The 17,700-nt window shown below is 43.2% G+C and overlaps 1 protein-coding gene across 1 annotated transcript in view; it reads left to right on the forward strand.

Moving 5' to 3' along the window:
- SLC12A8 (solute carrier family 12 member 8) overlaps window positions 1–17,700 on the forward strand; it is a 740,719-nt gene that overhangs the window by 678,067 nt on the left and 44,952 nt on the right. The window lies entirely within an intron of this gene.

A 17,700-nucleotide genomic window follows, 5' to 3' on the forward strand; every position in this document is an offset into this window, starting at 1 on the left:
AAGACTCAACGTTTTCAGCAGGTTCTCATTGTAAGCAATACAAAACTCACATAGAAATAAAGCATTTAGAAGGTGTTCTTATTGTATATTTAGTTTGACATTTTGTGTCTGAATGTATGTGGCACCCAGCTTTCGAATGAAATCACCTCTACCTGTTCACTGCTAGTAAGCACATTCCCTACCTCTTTAGTAAACCAGCTCCTGGGAAGGAGCCCACTGTGGGAATAACCTGTCATATCAGCAAGATAGAAGCACTCAAAACATGTCATTGTCCCTGTCTGTAGATTGCCATTTTGGAAATAGCTAGATTCATCTGGGCAGATGAAAGCTCTCTGTTGGCAATGTAGCTTATCATGTGCTTAGTCAGGGAGACAGGAGTTTGGCCCATCAGATACATGAAAGGGGTGGTCAGGATCTTTAATGGCAATTTTACCCTGTCTGGGCGAAAGGTGCAATGACTTCCTCTGTGGGAGTTGTCAGTGCTATTAATGCCCTAAAGAGTGTAGCCAAGCATTAAGGTAGTAATTTGATGATGCACTAATGTTATACATTGATAACAAAAAAATGCATACATTAAAAATTGCATCTTCACATCAAACTTGAAAATGATTTATTATAATTGGGAAGTACAGGTCTACTCTGCGATCAACAATGCACCTAGAATGCCCTTGTTAACTGTATCCGTTAATGTAATTAACAAAGAGTATGTTGCCCATTTGATTTCCAAGGACTAAGTACAGGGTTAGAAATTAGGTCTCTAGTTGGCAGAGGTATGCACCCTGTCCAAGTTAGGACCGCAATCCTAGCCAGGCTAAGTTAGATACTAAAAGATAACCTGTGCTCACCCTCTGGTGGCTTGGCACAGAGCAGTCAGGCTTATCTAAAGAGGCAATGTGTAAAGTATTTGTGCAACACATACACAGGCAGTAACACAATAAAAACACTACAAAAATACTCCACACAGGTTAAGAAAAATAGATAATAATTTTAGGAGTGAAATAAGACCAAAACTCCAATAAGTAGAACCAGAGTTATGAATTTCTAAAGTAGAGAATCAAAAAGTAGTGCTTAGAAGTCAATCACGCTAGGGGTTTAATTGAGGTCACACTGGACTGGGGCAAATCCAAAGTTCAGGCTGACTACGATGGAGAGCAGGCTGGCTGCAGGACTCCCGTAGGTCCCACTGAGAAAGTACCTTGGATGGAGTAAGTGTCGAGGTGGAGGACTCAATGTGAGGAGTAGAAGAGGCGTCGCCATCAATCCCGTGAATCGAGGCGAAGCATCGGTGCTGATCCATGCAGTCGATGAAGGCTTCGGCGCCATACCCCTTTACGATGCAGGTACTGTGTCAACATATGCTGTCCGTCCCCATCGAGCAACACACTCCTTTGAGGTGATGTGGATCGGCTCCTGTGTCGGTGTCGAAGGGCAATGCATCGGTTCCGATCAGCGCCAAGTCGGAACTACGTCGATTTCCTATGGTTCTGGGCATCAGAAATCACCTTTTAAGGGCCCAGGACTGGATTGGCCCCACTTGGCAGGGCAGGACTCACAGCTGACAGAGTCCTGATGCTGTTGCAGAGTTGCAGGAAGTCTTTGATGGCCCTGAGACGTCTGAACAAGGGGCAAGCTAGCAAGCCCTTGGCATCACTCTGGTTCCAAGTGAGATAGGTCCAGTCTTTGTCCTCAGCAGCACAGAGATCAGCAGGCAGCAGGGCAGCTCAGCAAAGCAGAAAGTTGTTCCTTCAGAGCCACAGTCAGACAGAATGGGTGTCTTTATACCACAGCATTTCTTATGTCTGGCAGAGTTCTTCACAAGTCCAGTAGTGTACTGTCATGGTAGGGTCAGAGCCCTAGTATTTATACCCAAATGTGCCTTTGAAGTGGGGGTGACTTCAAACCACGTCCTTGAGGTACACAGATCCCCTCTGTGGGCGGTAATCAGCTCTTTGGGTGGGAAACAAGACACTGCCTGTTCAAGTGTAATTGTCAGCTCTCCCTCCCATTTTCTGCCCAGGAAGAGCTATCAGAATGTAGATGAAAGCACATGACTTCTCTGTCACACCCACCCTTCCTGTGTTTGTGGCTGCTTAGAGGGAATGCACAAAGTGTAGCTGTCACCCGTCCTAGACGTGTATTGAAGCCCGGCTGCAAGGCACACAAAGTAGTAAGAGCAGAGAAATGTCTGTGTTCTAATAGTTTGGAAAGCTAAGGAGTTTGACCCTCAGGAATGTGGTCTAAGCAGGACCATATAACAATAGATAAAACAACAAATTTGCCTATACCACAACAATATTTTAAGCTCTCATTATTCTTTCTTATTGGTTTAACACAAATCCTTTTTGTTTGCACCAGTATTTTATTTTTACCTTTTGATTTAAATTTTATATTTTTCAAATTTTCACATGTATGTCTGAAGAGGAAAAAATATGTTTTTCTGTACAAAATTTACAAACACATATACATATACAAATATTTACAAAACTCATTTACAGTCCAGCTCTGGGCCGCCATGAGCCGAATGGACCTACCACCCATCCTGACCTTCCTAACTTTAGGGACTACCAGCAGGCCCGTCCCACTTGATCTAAGAGGCTGTGCAGGCTTATAGGAGGTAAGTAGACTCCACAGGTACACAGGGCCAGTGCCCTGGATGATGCGGTGGCACGTACAAAGAGCCTTGAACAACACTCTCTTTCTAACAGGGAGCCAGTGTAGAGTGTTCAAGGCACTTTTAGAGGAAGCCCTCCTGGGTTGCATGAGGACCAGCCGTGCCACTGCATTTTGCAGTACCTGAAGTCGGTTTAGACATTTAGCAGTGGCACCCAAATGTAGAGTCTAGACGAGAGGTTACAAGTGCCTGCACTAGCGTCTTCCTAGCCTCTAAGGGGAGAAGATCCAGAGTTTTCCATAGGCCCTTGAGGACACCAAAACACGTTCCCACTACACTTCTAGTGTGAGGTTCAAATGTAAGATTGGAGTTCAGCCATACCCCCAGGTTCTTCGCCTGGGTGCACGGCATAGGAGTGGAGCCAAGGCTTGACGGCGACCATGCTGACGACGACACTGATGAACTCCCACCTACCACAAGCACCTCTGTTTAACTTCCATTAAGGCAGTTGTTTGCCATCCAGGAAGCAAGCTCCTGCATGCATGCCCTGAAATTGGAAGCCGCTAAAACTGGTGCTTGTGATAGCGAGATCACTAGCTGCATGTCGTCGGCGTATGACACAACCCTGATTGCAAAGCCCTCCACTATTTCCGCCAAAGTGGATACGTAAAGATTAAATAGGGTAGGACTCAGGGCAGATCCCTGAGGCACACTCTGTTCCAATTTAAAGGCCTTGGAATAATAGGCACCCTGTCTGACCTGAAAACTAAGCTCTACCATGAAGGATTGTAACCATTTTAGAGCCGGACCTGAGACACCGCCCTGTTCAGACACTGCAGCAAGGTGTAATGAGCCACAGTATCAAAGGCGGCGCTCAAGTCCAGGAGAAATAGAGCCATGGTTTGCCCCTCATCTACCCCCTGTCTAATGGTCTCCGTGGCCATAAGTAGAGCTGATGCAGAAGACCAACTTCTTCTACACTTAAGCAAGAATAATGAGAGCTTAAAATATTGTTGTGGTATAGGCAAATTTGTTGTTTATCTCTTGTGTTCTAATAGCGGCATTTTTAAAATAGTATTGTTAAATCTCGCTTTACCCGTAAAGAGGATTTATGATATCCATTCCAAAGATATGAAACGTAATGCAGGTTCTCCTTTCTAATCAGGAATTACAGATTAAAAGTGTTTTAAGGAATTATTAATGTTAGCCTATGAGAGGAGAAAAACGAATTTAGCTGGTGTCACTACCAGGACATGCAACACTTTCAAGTACATGTCCTGCCTTTCAGTTACATAGCTCCCTGCCCTTAGGGGTGACTTTAGTGTAATAATGAGGCACATGAGGCTTGGCAAGTGGTTTTGAATGGCAAGACAAAGTGGTAGAAAACTGCATACACAGGCCTTGCAATGGCAGGCCTGAGACAGGTTTGAAATTCTACTTGTGTGGGTAGCACAATCAGTGCTACAGGCTCACTAGTAACACTTTACAAGGGACATATAAGTAAATTAATTATGCCAGTTGAGTATACACCAATATCACCATGCTTAGGTGAGAAGCTTATGTACTTTAGCCCTGGTCAGCAGTGGTAATGTGCTTGGAGTCCTAAAGCCAACAAAAAGAAGGCTAGAAAAAAAGGAGGAGGAAGGAATAAAGTTTTGGGGTGACCCTTCAGAGATGGATATTTTCCAAAATACAGTTACAAAATGTTGCTTTCAAGTAAAGTCTCCCCATGCATAATATGTAGAGACTATCCTAAGGTTCATGGGCGGTTGATCTTAAAATCTAAAGAGAGTCATTGAGTAAATGGTAGGGTGTATGAAATCTATGAAGAGTTATTTGGAAAGAAAATTTGACTAGCAAAGTCTACTAAAACTTGACAAGTGCTGTCTGTGCTCTTGGTTAAACCAGGTGCTGCACAGGCTGATAAACATCTCTGTGGTTCTTTCATTTGTCTGGGCAATCCAATGCACTTCAGTTGCGACCTAGAACCTTTTCTGGCCTTGATGCTTACTGTTACAAAATAATTAAACAACAGGGGGTGGTGATGGACAGAGTTTCTGAATTAAGCAGAATACTCTCACCCAGTCAAGAGATCAGGGTCCCCGGTAGCTTGTTTCCTTCCCAGTGAAAGAATTGGCTTGGTAGTTTGGTTTGCCCTGTTCCCATGATACACTGGGCCAGGGACAGACTAATTTGCATATAGCCAGGTTCTGAGCTGGGATGGTGCAGTGAGCTAAAATACGGTGTTGGATTAAGCCCTGATCTCTTGACTGGGTGAGAGTATTCTGTTTAATTCAGAAACTCTGTCCATCACCACCCCCTGTTGTTTAATTATTTTGTCCACCATAAGCGTGGAAGGGTATACTCAGACGTGAGTCCCTTGCTCATTGCATCATCAGGATTCAAGCAAGCCGGGCCGAAGACGGCTGAAATGCCAGAAACCGGTCCCCGGTAGCTTGTTTCCTTCCCAGTGAAAGAATTGGCTTGGTAGTTTGGTTTGCCCTGTTCCCATGATACACTGGGCCAGGGACAGACTAATTTGCATATAGCCAGGTTCTGAGCTGGGATGGTGCAGTGAGCTAAAAAACGGTGTTGGATTAAGCCCTGATCTCTTGACTGGGTAAGAGTATTCTGTTTAATTCAGAAACTCTGTCCATCACCACCCCCTGTTGTTTAATTATTTTTTCCACCATAAGCGTGGAAGGGTATACTCAGACGTGAGTCCCTTGCTCATTGCACCATCAGGATTCAAGCAAGCCGGGCCGAAGACGGCTGAAATGCCAGAAACCGGTCCCCGGTAGCTTGTTTCCTTCCCAGTGAAAGAATTGGCTTGGTAGTTTGGTTTGCCCTGTTCCCATGATACACTGGGCCAGGGACAGACTAATTTTCATATAGCCAGGTTCTGAGCTGGGATGGTGCAGTGAGCTAAAAAACGGTGTTGGATTAAGCCCTGATCTCTTGACTGGGTGAGAGTATTCTGTTTAATTCAGAAACTCTGTCCATCACCACCCCCTGTTGTTTAATTATTTTGTCCACCATAAGCGTGAAAGGGTATACTCAGACGTGAGTCCCTTGCTCATTGCACCATCAGGATTCAAGCAAGCCGGGCCGAAGACGGCTGAAATGCCAGAAACCGGTCCCCGGTAGCTTGTTTCCTTCCCAGTGAAAGAATTGGCTTGGTAGTTTGGTTTGCCCTGTTCCCATGATACACTGGGCCAGGGACAGACTAATTTTCATATAGCCAGGTTCTGAGCTGGGATGGTGCAGTGAGCTAAAAAACGGTGTTGGATTAAGCCCTGATCTCTTGACTGGGTGAGAGTATTCTGTTTAATTCAGAAACTCTGTCCATCACCACCCCCTGTTGTTTAATTATTTTGTCCACCATAAGCGTGAAAGGGTATACTCAGACGTGAGTCCCTTGCTCATTGCACCATCAGGATTCAAGCAAGCCGGGCCGAAGACGGCTGAAATGCCAGAAACCGGTCCCCGGTAGCTTGTTTCCTTCCCAGTGAAAGAATTGGCTTGGTAGTTTGGTTTGCCCTGTTCCCATGATACACTGGGCCAGGGACAGACTAATTTGCATATAGCCAGGTTCTGAGCTGGGATGGTGCAGTGAGCTAAAAAACGGTGTTGGATTAAGCCCTGATCTCTTGACTGGGTGAGAGTATTCTGTTTAATTCAGAAACTCTGTCCATCACCACCCCCTGTTGTTTAATTATTTTGTCCACCATAAGCGTGGAAGGGTATACTCAGACGTGAGTCCCTTGCTCATTGCACCATCAGGATTCAAGCAAGCCGGGCCGAAGACGGCTGAAATGCCAGAAACCGGTCCCCGGTAGCTTGTTTCCTTCCCAGTGAAAGAATTGGCTTCCTAGTTTGGTTTGCCCTGTTCCCATGATACACTGGGACAGGGACAGACTAATTTGCATATAGCCAGGTTCTGAGCTGGGATGGTGCAATGAGCTAAAAAACGGTGTTGGATTAAGCCCTGATCTCTTGACTGGGTGAGAGTATTCTGTTTAATTCAGAAACTCTGTCCATCACCACCCCCTGTTGTTTAATTACTGTTACAAAATAGCATTTAAGTCTGAAATGCAGATTTAGGTGCAAAAACCCTGCTGGGCAACGAACTGTGATGGACACTTCTGCACTTCGGAGGTAACCAGCTGATCTGTGCTGCCATATAAACATAGATGTGTTTCCAGAATCTAAAGGTGATCTTTTGAGTGACTTTATTCTTTCAACAGAGTACATAGTTTTATTAGCCTCCCCAAAACCTCTCAGTAGCCGTGTCTCACTGTGATTGAATATTGAAATTTGGTATCCCCCAATAGGAGCAATAACCTATTAAGTATCTCTACACGCAGAGACATGGACAAGAACTGCATTTTCTTTTGATCAGCATTCTTACCTGTCAGTAGAAATCTAAGAAAAGTCTCTAAAAATGCAGCCTTCTGTCTGGATTTTGGATGTACATTAGGATAAGGAAATATAAAGTCTTGAAATTAAATATTAACGCATTTTATATAATAATAATATAACCCAGAAATTGGCACTTTACCAGCTCGTTGTACACTATTGCAATGATTTTCCTCTTTAATCAATGGACCATGGTAGGATGGTCTAGTGTTTCTCCTTTACAGTCAATACACTAACTTTCTTATATAACAGCATGTCTGCTCTGTAGAGTCTACACAACCTGTCCAAAAGGACTGCTTCAAGTTTCTGTGCACGGAGACGGTGCCGTCAAAGTCCTTGCGTAGATTCTTACCAGGAAATAATGGTGAACATGTGTCCTTAATAGGTTTATTTTTTATTTATTAACAAGAAATCAATTTAGAGATGTAAAGAGAAGAAAGCTTTGAGCAGGTGAATCGTGGAGCTTTTGTGGAAAGCTTGAAGCAACATAAACAAGTGCGCGCCTCGCACTGAAAGAGGAGGCAGCAGAGGGAGGGGACCTGCTCCTGTTTTCCTTGCGGGAGCGAGCAGGAACCATCTGTTAGTTACAAACAGATGGTTTCAAAACTTTCTCCCGCAAGGGAATCGCCAAAGGTGCACGCGTTGCCATTCAAAGCAATGCAACATGTGCACGTTTTTGGGGCCAAAACTAAATTGGTTACTAAAGGTCTCCTATGTAGCGCATGCGCACTACGTAGGCGAGACCTAAAAAGGAACCGGAACTTAGGAGGTTTTTAAGGAGTAATATGAGCCTCAAAAATATATTCTGGTATTGTGGAAGTGGCACACCATTCTGGTGGTCGATTGCAAGACGTGTCCAATTGCTGCCATCATATGAGAGGGCTCTGTTACTTTGTTGGCCAAAGTTTGGCTCAGTGAATGGGTGCTTCTAGACCATCCGAATTGAAAGAAGTGTGATTAGTCAGGAGACACACCTCCAGCTTTTTGGGTGCATTCTTAGCAGTCTGAGGAGCCACACTTCCTCCCACATCACATGCCAGTCACAAAAAAAAACCTTTGCCTTGAAATCCAACTCCATTGGGTGTTGGCCAGTTTCTGGTCGGGTTTTTCACCTTTCAGTGGCAGCAATATTTTATCGTGTTGTCGGATGTATGTATCACTGCGGCATGTCTGGCCAAAGGAACCACCTCAAAAGCTTCTTATTTGTGTTAAAACAAACAAAACCATGGAACGAGGCCATGCCTAACTGAGTGATCTTGTATGAATAAATTGCTTTTATGTGGTTTAAATAATCTTCGTGGGTTCAATGTAAGAATGTGTTTTATAGTGCTACAATTAATTCCCTAATTAGAAATCCCTGGACAAAAAATTGCAGAACAAAGACACCTTTCAGTGAGAAATTAAGCAGGCTAAAGAACAAACGCAATAGAGCGAACTACTTATGTGTTGTGATTGCACAACAGAATGAAAAGGACCCAGTTAAATTGTGTGTTCTTGTTGTTTGTAGAATTTTATGTGCTTCTGCCTATCGACAAATATGTTGTGCACTATTGGTAGAGTGAGCGTTGCTGTCTTGTCTTCTTTAAAATTAAAATTAAAATGTAACCAGCACAAATACTGACTGAATAAGGCTTCCTTTAGGGGTGCCTCATTAATATGTTCTTGACAGCCTTGTTTTCAAACTTGCAAGAATATAAATGCTTTAATTTATACAAAAAGTACAAGAATATTCACTAATTCGCGTCCGTTTTTTGCTATGTGTTCCACAATTTTTCAGATATCATTAATGAAGGTTTTGTAATATATAAAAGAAATAATCCTTTTGCATAGAAATATTGTGCATGCCTGACAGAACCGTTGTTTTTGTTTTATATTCATTAATAAGTGGGATCAGAGTTACAGTAGGTGCTGAGTTTACGACACCCTTTATTTGCCGGGTGAGATACATTTTGGCATGTCAAAAATAAAAGTTTAACTGGTGAAAAAGTCTCAGTAAATACCAGGAGATGCGGATTTTGTTGCAGTAAGCACCAAAGTCTGCATGTTATTCCCATTTTCTAAGTAAAAACTTGTAATTGGTGCTGTTTATAGCACCCAATAAGTTCCAAACCCTGCTGTATCAGGTTGTATTGGATAAGATAAATAGCACACATCAGTCTGGGGCACGGTTTCTGTATGTTCCGGCCTGGTTCATGACCATTCTCCTGGCTTCAGTCAGAGGTTAATTCCTAATTCAAAGACTGGTGATTTTGGACATTCAGTATAAGACAAGGATGCACAGTATTCTACTGATAGAATTGTGTGTACCGTGAACAATTCTGAGCAGGTTTCTAGATGAATTATTTCATTTTATTTTTCAGTTCATATTCAAATATTTGTTATCAAGGTTTCACCAAAGGCTTCGTGGTGCTAGGAGACCAAAGGACAACATCTTCTCTACTGCTAGACAAAACCAACAGTTAAAAATGCATTCTAACAGAAAAGAACATTTTTAAGGAACTTGTAGACATTTCGATGATATTCATTTTCCACAAGTCCTGTGCAAGACTATTTCAGAGTTGCACCCCAGGAAGTCTAGGGGAAGAACCTCCAAAGTGGACATGCTTAAAACGGGATCCGAAGGTGAAACTTTGCTGTGAAACTCGGAGCTATAGAATGGAGGAAAGGGATTAGGATGTTAGGTCAGCCCTATTCGGGCCTAGTGGACAATCTTTAGGACCTTGAACTGGATTTATGGCAAAAGTGGCAATTAATGCAGTGAGTGCCAGGCCTCTGAAAAACTGTAGTTTCCTGGGTGATAAACCAGAATGCCTAAAGTAAATGACTTTATTCTAGTTTAAACACAATATAATGCACCGCCCAATGACCATAGCATCGAAATACAACGTAATATATTTTCAAATTATGGTGGTAGACATAGCTTGAAAAACGTGGCAGGTTGTACTTGAATCTGCTGATCCAGAAACTCAACACAGAAACCCAGGTTCTTAGCCTTAAGAACTGAGTGGGGCAAAGGACCTATTGCTGCCATTCATGGATTCGGTGTCCCACCCAGGATTCCCAACAATGGCTACAACTCCTTCATTTCAGCCCTTAACTTCAGAGAGTTTGATCCCATCCAGGGCTAATGGACAAAACCCAACCTCTGTCCAAGAAATTGGGGGTGTCCAGCGAGGAATGCCTCTGCTTTCTTAGTGAATTCAGGACGGAGCATAATGGGCCAACAGGTGAGTAAGACAACTGTATCCAAATCTGGCTTTTTCATAGAGGACCATTAGTTTATATCTTCGGCAATAGGAAAAAGATCCAGAGGCGAGGGTATTAAAAAATGAGCCACATGATACCTTCCTGGACAAAAACAGAAATAAATCTTCAGGAGACTCTTATTTAAGTGATGAAGATTCACCCCCACTGCCATACTTGCAGAAAGTGCGAGGGTGCTCACATGGTTATACACTACTGGGTGCTTCCCTAGCAGAGTTCAGCTACTGATTAGACTCATGAAATAAGGAAATATTGCTTGGAAAGACTGTGATAACTCATTGCGAAGACTTTGTGACTGAGAGATCGCTGTTTTACAGCTGGATGAAGACCAAAGGTTTCTAACCATGAGGAATTGTTCTCAGGAAGATTAAGGATATCAGTTCTGGATTTCAATATAATTATCATAGCCTCATTGCCACTTGTGGCCCAGAGACACATCTTTTCCTAGTCAAAAAAGTTCCTATACCTTATTGAAATCGTGACATGAGAAACGTACCATTGTAGTCTTTGTTCCCACTAAATAATTTATTTTAATGACAACAGAAAAGTGGAGAGTGTAGGCCTAATAGTGAAATAAAGTTGAGTGAGAACATTTCTCAATGATATTTTAATGGTAAGAAGTTCTTCACAAAATTAAAAGAAAATGTATGTGGTCCCCAAAGCTGCTAATGGCTTTTAACATGTTTCTGCATGCTTTTCTTCAAAATAGAACAAATACTTACTCAAGTCATGATCATTGTTTCATAGGCGCAAAGTGTCTGATAGTAACATCAGAATGAAGCATTACGACTTCTGTTAGGAAGTGAACCAGTACCTGCGCGCACGTTTTGCAGGATATATTGATGAATCTGTTTGTTTTTTTAATGATGTGTCACTATAGTTGTATTATTGACGCATTCGATTTATGCGGTCAGCAGAAACACTGCAGCCCTGAAGAATTTTAGTGGGAATCTGATCCAGAATTAAAGCTACTTCCAGTAATCACTCTTTTCTAAGGAGACCTTCAGAGTCCATTGTAACTCCATACCCTAGAGGGCCATAATTATGGAAAAAGGAGATTGCTTATTTATACTTCCTAGCATTCATGAATTTAATGGCAAATTAAAATATTGCCACTTTTGTTCTTCAGGATGAGTAATCTATGCAAATGGATCATTTACAGTGCATAGTGATATTTATACTTGTCACTGCTGTCTTTTTAGGAAGTCATGCTTCTTTAATAGAATTGTGATTTTGTGACACATGTAAAAGTTGCAATTTCTTCAATAGCTCAGTTCAGGCACAATAACTATAAATGAAGATTTTTGTACAACTCAGGGCATATTCTATTATGGATAAAGAATCTAAGCATGTAAGCTACTTGAAGGCGTGAGAGCTAGACCACCATCTCCTGATTTGAAACAGGCCTTTCATTTAGTGATAATAATATACTTTAAAAAATGTTGCAAAACATGAGTTACACATGAGCAATGCCAATGTCCACTCTTACAAAGACACAGAAAATGTGCTTGTGACAACACAGTACATTTCCAAAGATACAAAGCTGAATAGATTAGGTAGCCAATTCATATACATAGGTGAAGATGTATTTTTTCTTATGTGTATTGAAAATGTATGTATTTTAGTTTGGCGTACAGCTTAGATAGACATATTTACACATTTGATGCTGCTGTGAGGGGATATTGTAAATCCAACTTTACACTGTGAAGATTAAAATTCTTCAATCCATACATTTGCTTTTCTATATCCTTGTTTGTAGGTTAAACACACTTGTTTTATTTAAGTACGTAGTGGATAATAGTAATAATTACCAGTAGCAGAACGTCTTCTGGAGAAGAGCTTGGCAGTTCATGACAGTACCATTTTCCTCATTTCCAATCGAGCTGTTGTATCTCTCTATATTGTTGTGTCCGCCCCAAAAAATAGGGTTTTCACACCAGAAATGTAATAAAATTATTTTTTGTAGGCAGGATACAGACCAGCAAGATCTGACAGTAACAACGACTGAGATCCAGTCCTCAAACCATAATACTTTATATAAGAATGTTGATACAAACATTCCGAACACTTAAAGGAATAAGACTGTAGTGAAGGCAGGGCCCTGCTGGCACACATTGCTATGTTAGCATAGGCTTATTAGAAGTTTAAACGCCATTTTACCTTTCTGCTTCTTTTGCCCACAACACTGTATGTAACTGTTATTGTAAGTTAGGCTGCGTGAATTTCTTCACATGAGAATGTCTTGTTTTCAACATCCCTAGACTTACATCGTGACCTTGGTCTGCACAGTGAGTGCTGAAGCCTCCAAGATTATCATAACAATGTTAGCTGTTATTCAGGCTGTTCAGCCCACGCTTAGACATAACATGCACGCAGCTGCAGCTAACTAAAATTCTGGCGCCTTTAATATTGCACTGCCTGCAGGATTTGAGCACTTTGAGAAAAAACCGTTTCTAGAGAGCGAGAGCTTTTGCAGATCCTGATGTGATTCACCTCTGCTGATCTTGGAGGTATGGGGTTTCCCATTCAAGCCTAAGAGACCTTCTATAATTACATAAAACATAGTTCGTAGCTAGGGAGGCTAGTATATAAGGCGCTATAGGACCTGTTTCCACTATCATTATAATGTGATTTCTCCCTTTGTGTTTTATGGAATTGTAACAATGCTGATCGTATTATTTTTAATCATATGCCTGCCTATGTTCGCAAAAATACTGCATCTTAGAGCACGTCGTTAAAATAAATATTTTAAACTTTTTAGTGTCTCTATTGGACTGGTATGAGAATAAAACGAAAGAGTGTTCTTGATTCCCACTATTCCTGAGAATAACCTAAGTTGCATGTTCTGGGTTATCTAATCATTGGTACCTTTGCTATAGGACGAAGAGCTAATGTGACACTGATGCTAGTCGGTTAGGGGTTCTAGGTACTGATGTGAGTTTTTTGGTCCACCACAATTCACTGAGGTCCTGGGTCTCTGTGCACAGTTCTGTGTATGAGCAGAATCCCCGCAACATAGCGTACCTAACGATGTGGTCTTATTTTGAGACTCTCGAGTAGTGCTTATATCAATCCACGACACCCTCACTATTGTTTCCTGTTGACGGTGGTGACGGTTGAACCTTCCTATATATGCATAGGTGTGTTCAAGCTTGATAATTCAAAAAGGTTCATACTTTCAATTACTACCCATTTGTGCTACAATTCTTTTGAATTGTACTTATTGTCTTCTGTGTCCCTACGGCTGACTTTGAGATCCCACCGCATAGTAGGGTGGCCGTCCGCAATCAATTGCAGACGTATGGCGTCACCGTGGATGACATGGCAGTAGTTTTTGTGGTGAGTGCTAAAGCTGTGTACCCGTTTGAGCTTTTCTACTCCAGGTTTACCTTTCCTGCAGTTAATGCAGGTACTGGTATGTTTCACAGTTATACTCCCATGGCACTGCCTCTGGTATACACTCCATATAGGACACTAGAGATTCCTATTACAGCCTGGCAGCATTGTGTTTGGTTTGATGGCGCCCTTCCTCGATCGGTAAGGACAGTTTGGTTAGTCCCTATGTCTATTCCCGTAGCCATGTGGCCGGTTTTTGCCAGTTACACACTGCATCCAGGTTATCTGACAGTCACTATAGCTGAGTTACGTGTACTCTACGCCTCTTTGGTTGGGGTGCACCAGGCTTTAGTGCAATATGTATCACGCAGCGTCCAGGTGGGGGCAACTGGTACTGCGGCATAGCCAGTTGGACTGGCCGGGATGATAATTAATCCCGTCATGGTGAATCAGTTATGGGCAAGCTCCCCCAAGATAAGGATGATATGCCTTTTTGGCTTGCTGAGAAATTTGACCAACTAGAAGCGGTATTTCCTAACACGACTCCTGTTGAAAAACACTGGATTCTGACCATTAGTTTTCAGAAAGACTTATTACCTAAGGTGCCTGATTGTGAGACCTGGGGTAAGATATTTGCGACAGTCTATGCTAAGTGCTTTGGCACTCCGTCCATGGCTGTCCTACCCTCTGTCATTAAGCGTGTACAAGATGAACACGGAGCGGAGGTGGCAGTTGAATTGGGAATGAGACTCGTTGAAGTGTTTGAGGTTGTTTCCAATCTCGTCCTTGCAAATGTTAAGGGAGATGCGGTGAACTTCCAGGTGTCTAATGCTTTACGCAATGTCCCCGATGCGATAATCCCAGGCAGTTACCGAAAATCATTGCTGAGGCTTATAAGACCATTGGCCGCAATAGTTTGTGTGTTAAGCCTTTTGCTAAAACAACAGAACAAAAGCAAACACAGGGGGCGAGTTCTAATAAAGATGAACGCCCCAATTTTCCAAAGCAGAATTGGAATAAGAATAAAAAACATGGGAAACAGCAACAGAAACAGGGGTCACGTCCTGCATCACCAATTCCTGCGTCTACTGAGCGCACATATGATTTGCGTGACCGCGCTAATATTAAGTCACCTGATCGCTTTCAGATTACGGACCAACATTCTCCTCGCTCTTTGCAGGATACATCGGTCTCACCAACCGGTGGAGGAGACAGCGGCAGAGGTCGGGGTGCCCAACAAAGCCGTGAGAGCCCCGCAAGACGGAGGGTAAAGGCAAGCAAGACGGCTTTCCACGTCAACGACCCCAGTTTCAGAAGAAGAAAGTTGCCACTTTAACAGCGAGGTGTGCCACGGATAGTGAAAACACAGCTTCGGAACCTGACGTGGGCGCTGACGCTTCTAGACAGCACAGTGGAAATTTCAGTAGTGCGGGAAGCATTGCGTCCATATCTGAAGGCGACAGATTTTACATTTTACATTTACAGCAACTGACACATACTTTCCTGTTGAGACAGTTGACACTAGAGTGGCTCCCCCTGACAGACTTTATGAAATAGTTCTTTTAATGGAAGGTGACATACAGCGTACGATAAAAGGGGTATTTTGGGAAAATCTGACCTCTACCTGTGACATTTTGTTGGCAGAGGCTGACTGGCCCCAACCCTTCGTTCTGGCCGCTCCGAGAGGGGAGGAGGTAATCCTCCCTAGTTTCGCACACACAGTGCGGAAAGAGCAGGTGTTTAATTTTGCAGAAGAGTGGGCTAAGATGCTTGCGTCTGCTTTGTACCGTACTCAGTGTGAATGGGACAAACTTTCCCCCAGATATGAGATACCATTCAATCAATCAATCAGGACATTTGTTAAGCGTGCTACATACCTGTGAGGGTCTCAAGGCGCTGGAGGGGGGGTGCTGCTACTGATCGAAGAGCCAAGTCTTGAGAAGTCGTCTGAAGGCCGGGAGGTCTTGGGTCTGCCGTAGGTTGGTGGGGAGGGTGTTCCAGGTCTTAGCGGTGAGGTGGGAGAAGGATCTGCCGCCCTGTTGTTCTTCAGATGCGTGGCACTGTGGCAAGGGCGGCGGAGCAGAGCTTGCGGGTAGGGGCGTAGAAGCTGAGTCGTTTGTTGAGGTACGTTGGGCCGGCGTTGTGGAGGGCCTTGTGTACCATTGTGATCTATGCCACAGCCTCAACCCCAATATCCCATGCGACGTGAAGCGAAAGCTCCTTTGGCGGAAATCCTTGACAGTTGGAATATCAAGGTGTAATTGAAACATGTGCATCACCAATGAATAAGCCTCTTTTTACTGTGACCAAGCCTGATGGCTCGTACCATTTGGTATTGGATTACCGACATTTGAATTCTCATTGTCGGACATGTGCGGTACAGAATACTCACAGTTTGCCCTTGTGAATAGTCTCATGCGTAAAGGGTTTAAGACCACACTTGACATATCCAATGGCTTTTTTAGCCATAACCTGTCCTCTATTAGTAGTCAATGGACAGCTTTCACCTGTGGCGGTAAACAAAAACAGTTCAAAAGATTAGCTATGGGCTATAAAAACAGTCCAGGCTTCTTTGCCGCCCGCATAGTCTCTCTAATGGAGAGGCTCGACCCTGATGCGTGCTCGTATGTTGATGAAATTTATCTCACAGACGGCTAATTATGGCCACATCTGTGTCGCGTTGACAGCATCATTTGCATGTTTGCGGACTTCGGTTACAAATTTAACTTTGCAAAATCACACATTGCGGAGTACACAGTGTTTTTCCTGAGGTATGAGCTCAACAATGAAGGTCGGGGCTTCGCTCCTCACTTCCTGGAGGAATGTGCACAGTTGCGCGCTCCTACAACTCTGAAATAATTACAATCTACACTGGGTTTTTTAAACTTTGGGCGTACTTACATTCCCGAATATAGCCAGCGTATCAAACCGCTGTATGCCTTGATACAACCTACTTTCACCAAATCTTGCTGGCAGCTTGAACATTCATCTTCTTGAATCTAAATTCTTACGGACTCGTGACAACCACACCAACCTGGTAATAGGAATTGTGCCCGGGGCGGTGGGTTTCAAGTACTTGGCTTTTAATGAAGGTGACACAGTCCCTATTGCTTACTAGTCAGACTTGTAAACTTCGGCTGAAATTTGGTTTTCCTCTCCGCGCACTGTCGCAGGGGAACCGCATGTTGGTTGTTACACCGTATCCTGCCCTTGAGGCAGTGACGAAAGCCAGTGTATCTAATTCAAAAGCTTTGCATCCTCATGGGATACAATGGGCAACATCTTTGACATCTCCGGATGTCACTTTCATTTTTGATTCCTCTTTGCAAACTCAGGAGTACTTGCAGTATGAATTCGTTCATCCGGCTCCTCTGAACATGCGCCCGCTGGAGGATTTCCATTGTATCATTTACACTGATGGATCGGCACAACCGTCGACAGGATCAAAGCATGCTTATTCTGCAGCCTGCGCAATAGTGGTTGGTACAATGGTGGATGGGGAGTTCAAGTCCGATGTCGTGCATACACGGACATTAGAGGTCTGCACCGCCCAATTGGCAGAGCTCCGTGCTCTGGTGCTTGCACTGGAGTACGCTGACCCTTGTGTGACTACTCTTATTGTAAGTGACTCTTACTACTGTGTTCAATCTTACAATGACAATTTAGTTTTTGAGACTCAAAATTAATTTCGTGATTTCAAAGATAGCACAATCAAACACAAAATGCTATGGGTTTGAGTGGCTGAGCTTAAAGAACGGCTGTCACTCGTGTTCGTAATTCATACTCTTGGTCATCAGCGTGTAGGGGTACACGCTGTTGATAACAGTTTTGCTGACGAAGCAGCAAAGACAGCAGTAGCGACATATGTAGTAGCAGCAGTTACACGTTCCAAAAGTAAGATTGATGATGACATCTTGGCAGCCATTGCTGCAACAGAGAATGGAAGTAATTACCCTAGAGGTTTCCCTTCCAGATACTCTTATCATTTAAGTCCTGATAAAGATCCCTATGTGAGAATTAACGACGTTGGTGACAGATTGATTCCCAACGCGGACCGCAGGTCATCCTTC

This window comes from Lissotriton vulgaris, chromosome 2_1 (assembly GCF_964263255.1).
Source record: "Lissotriton vulgaris chromosome 2_1, aLisVul1.2, whole genome shotgun sequence".
NCBI lineage: Eukaryota > Metazoa > Chordata > Amphibia > Caudata > Salamandridae > Lissotriton > Lissotriton vulgaris.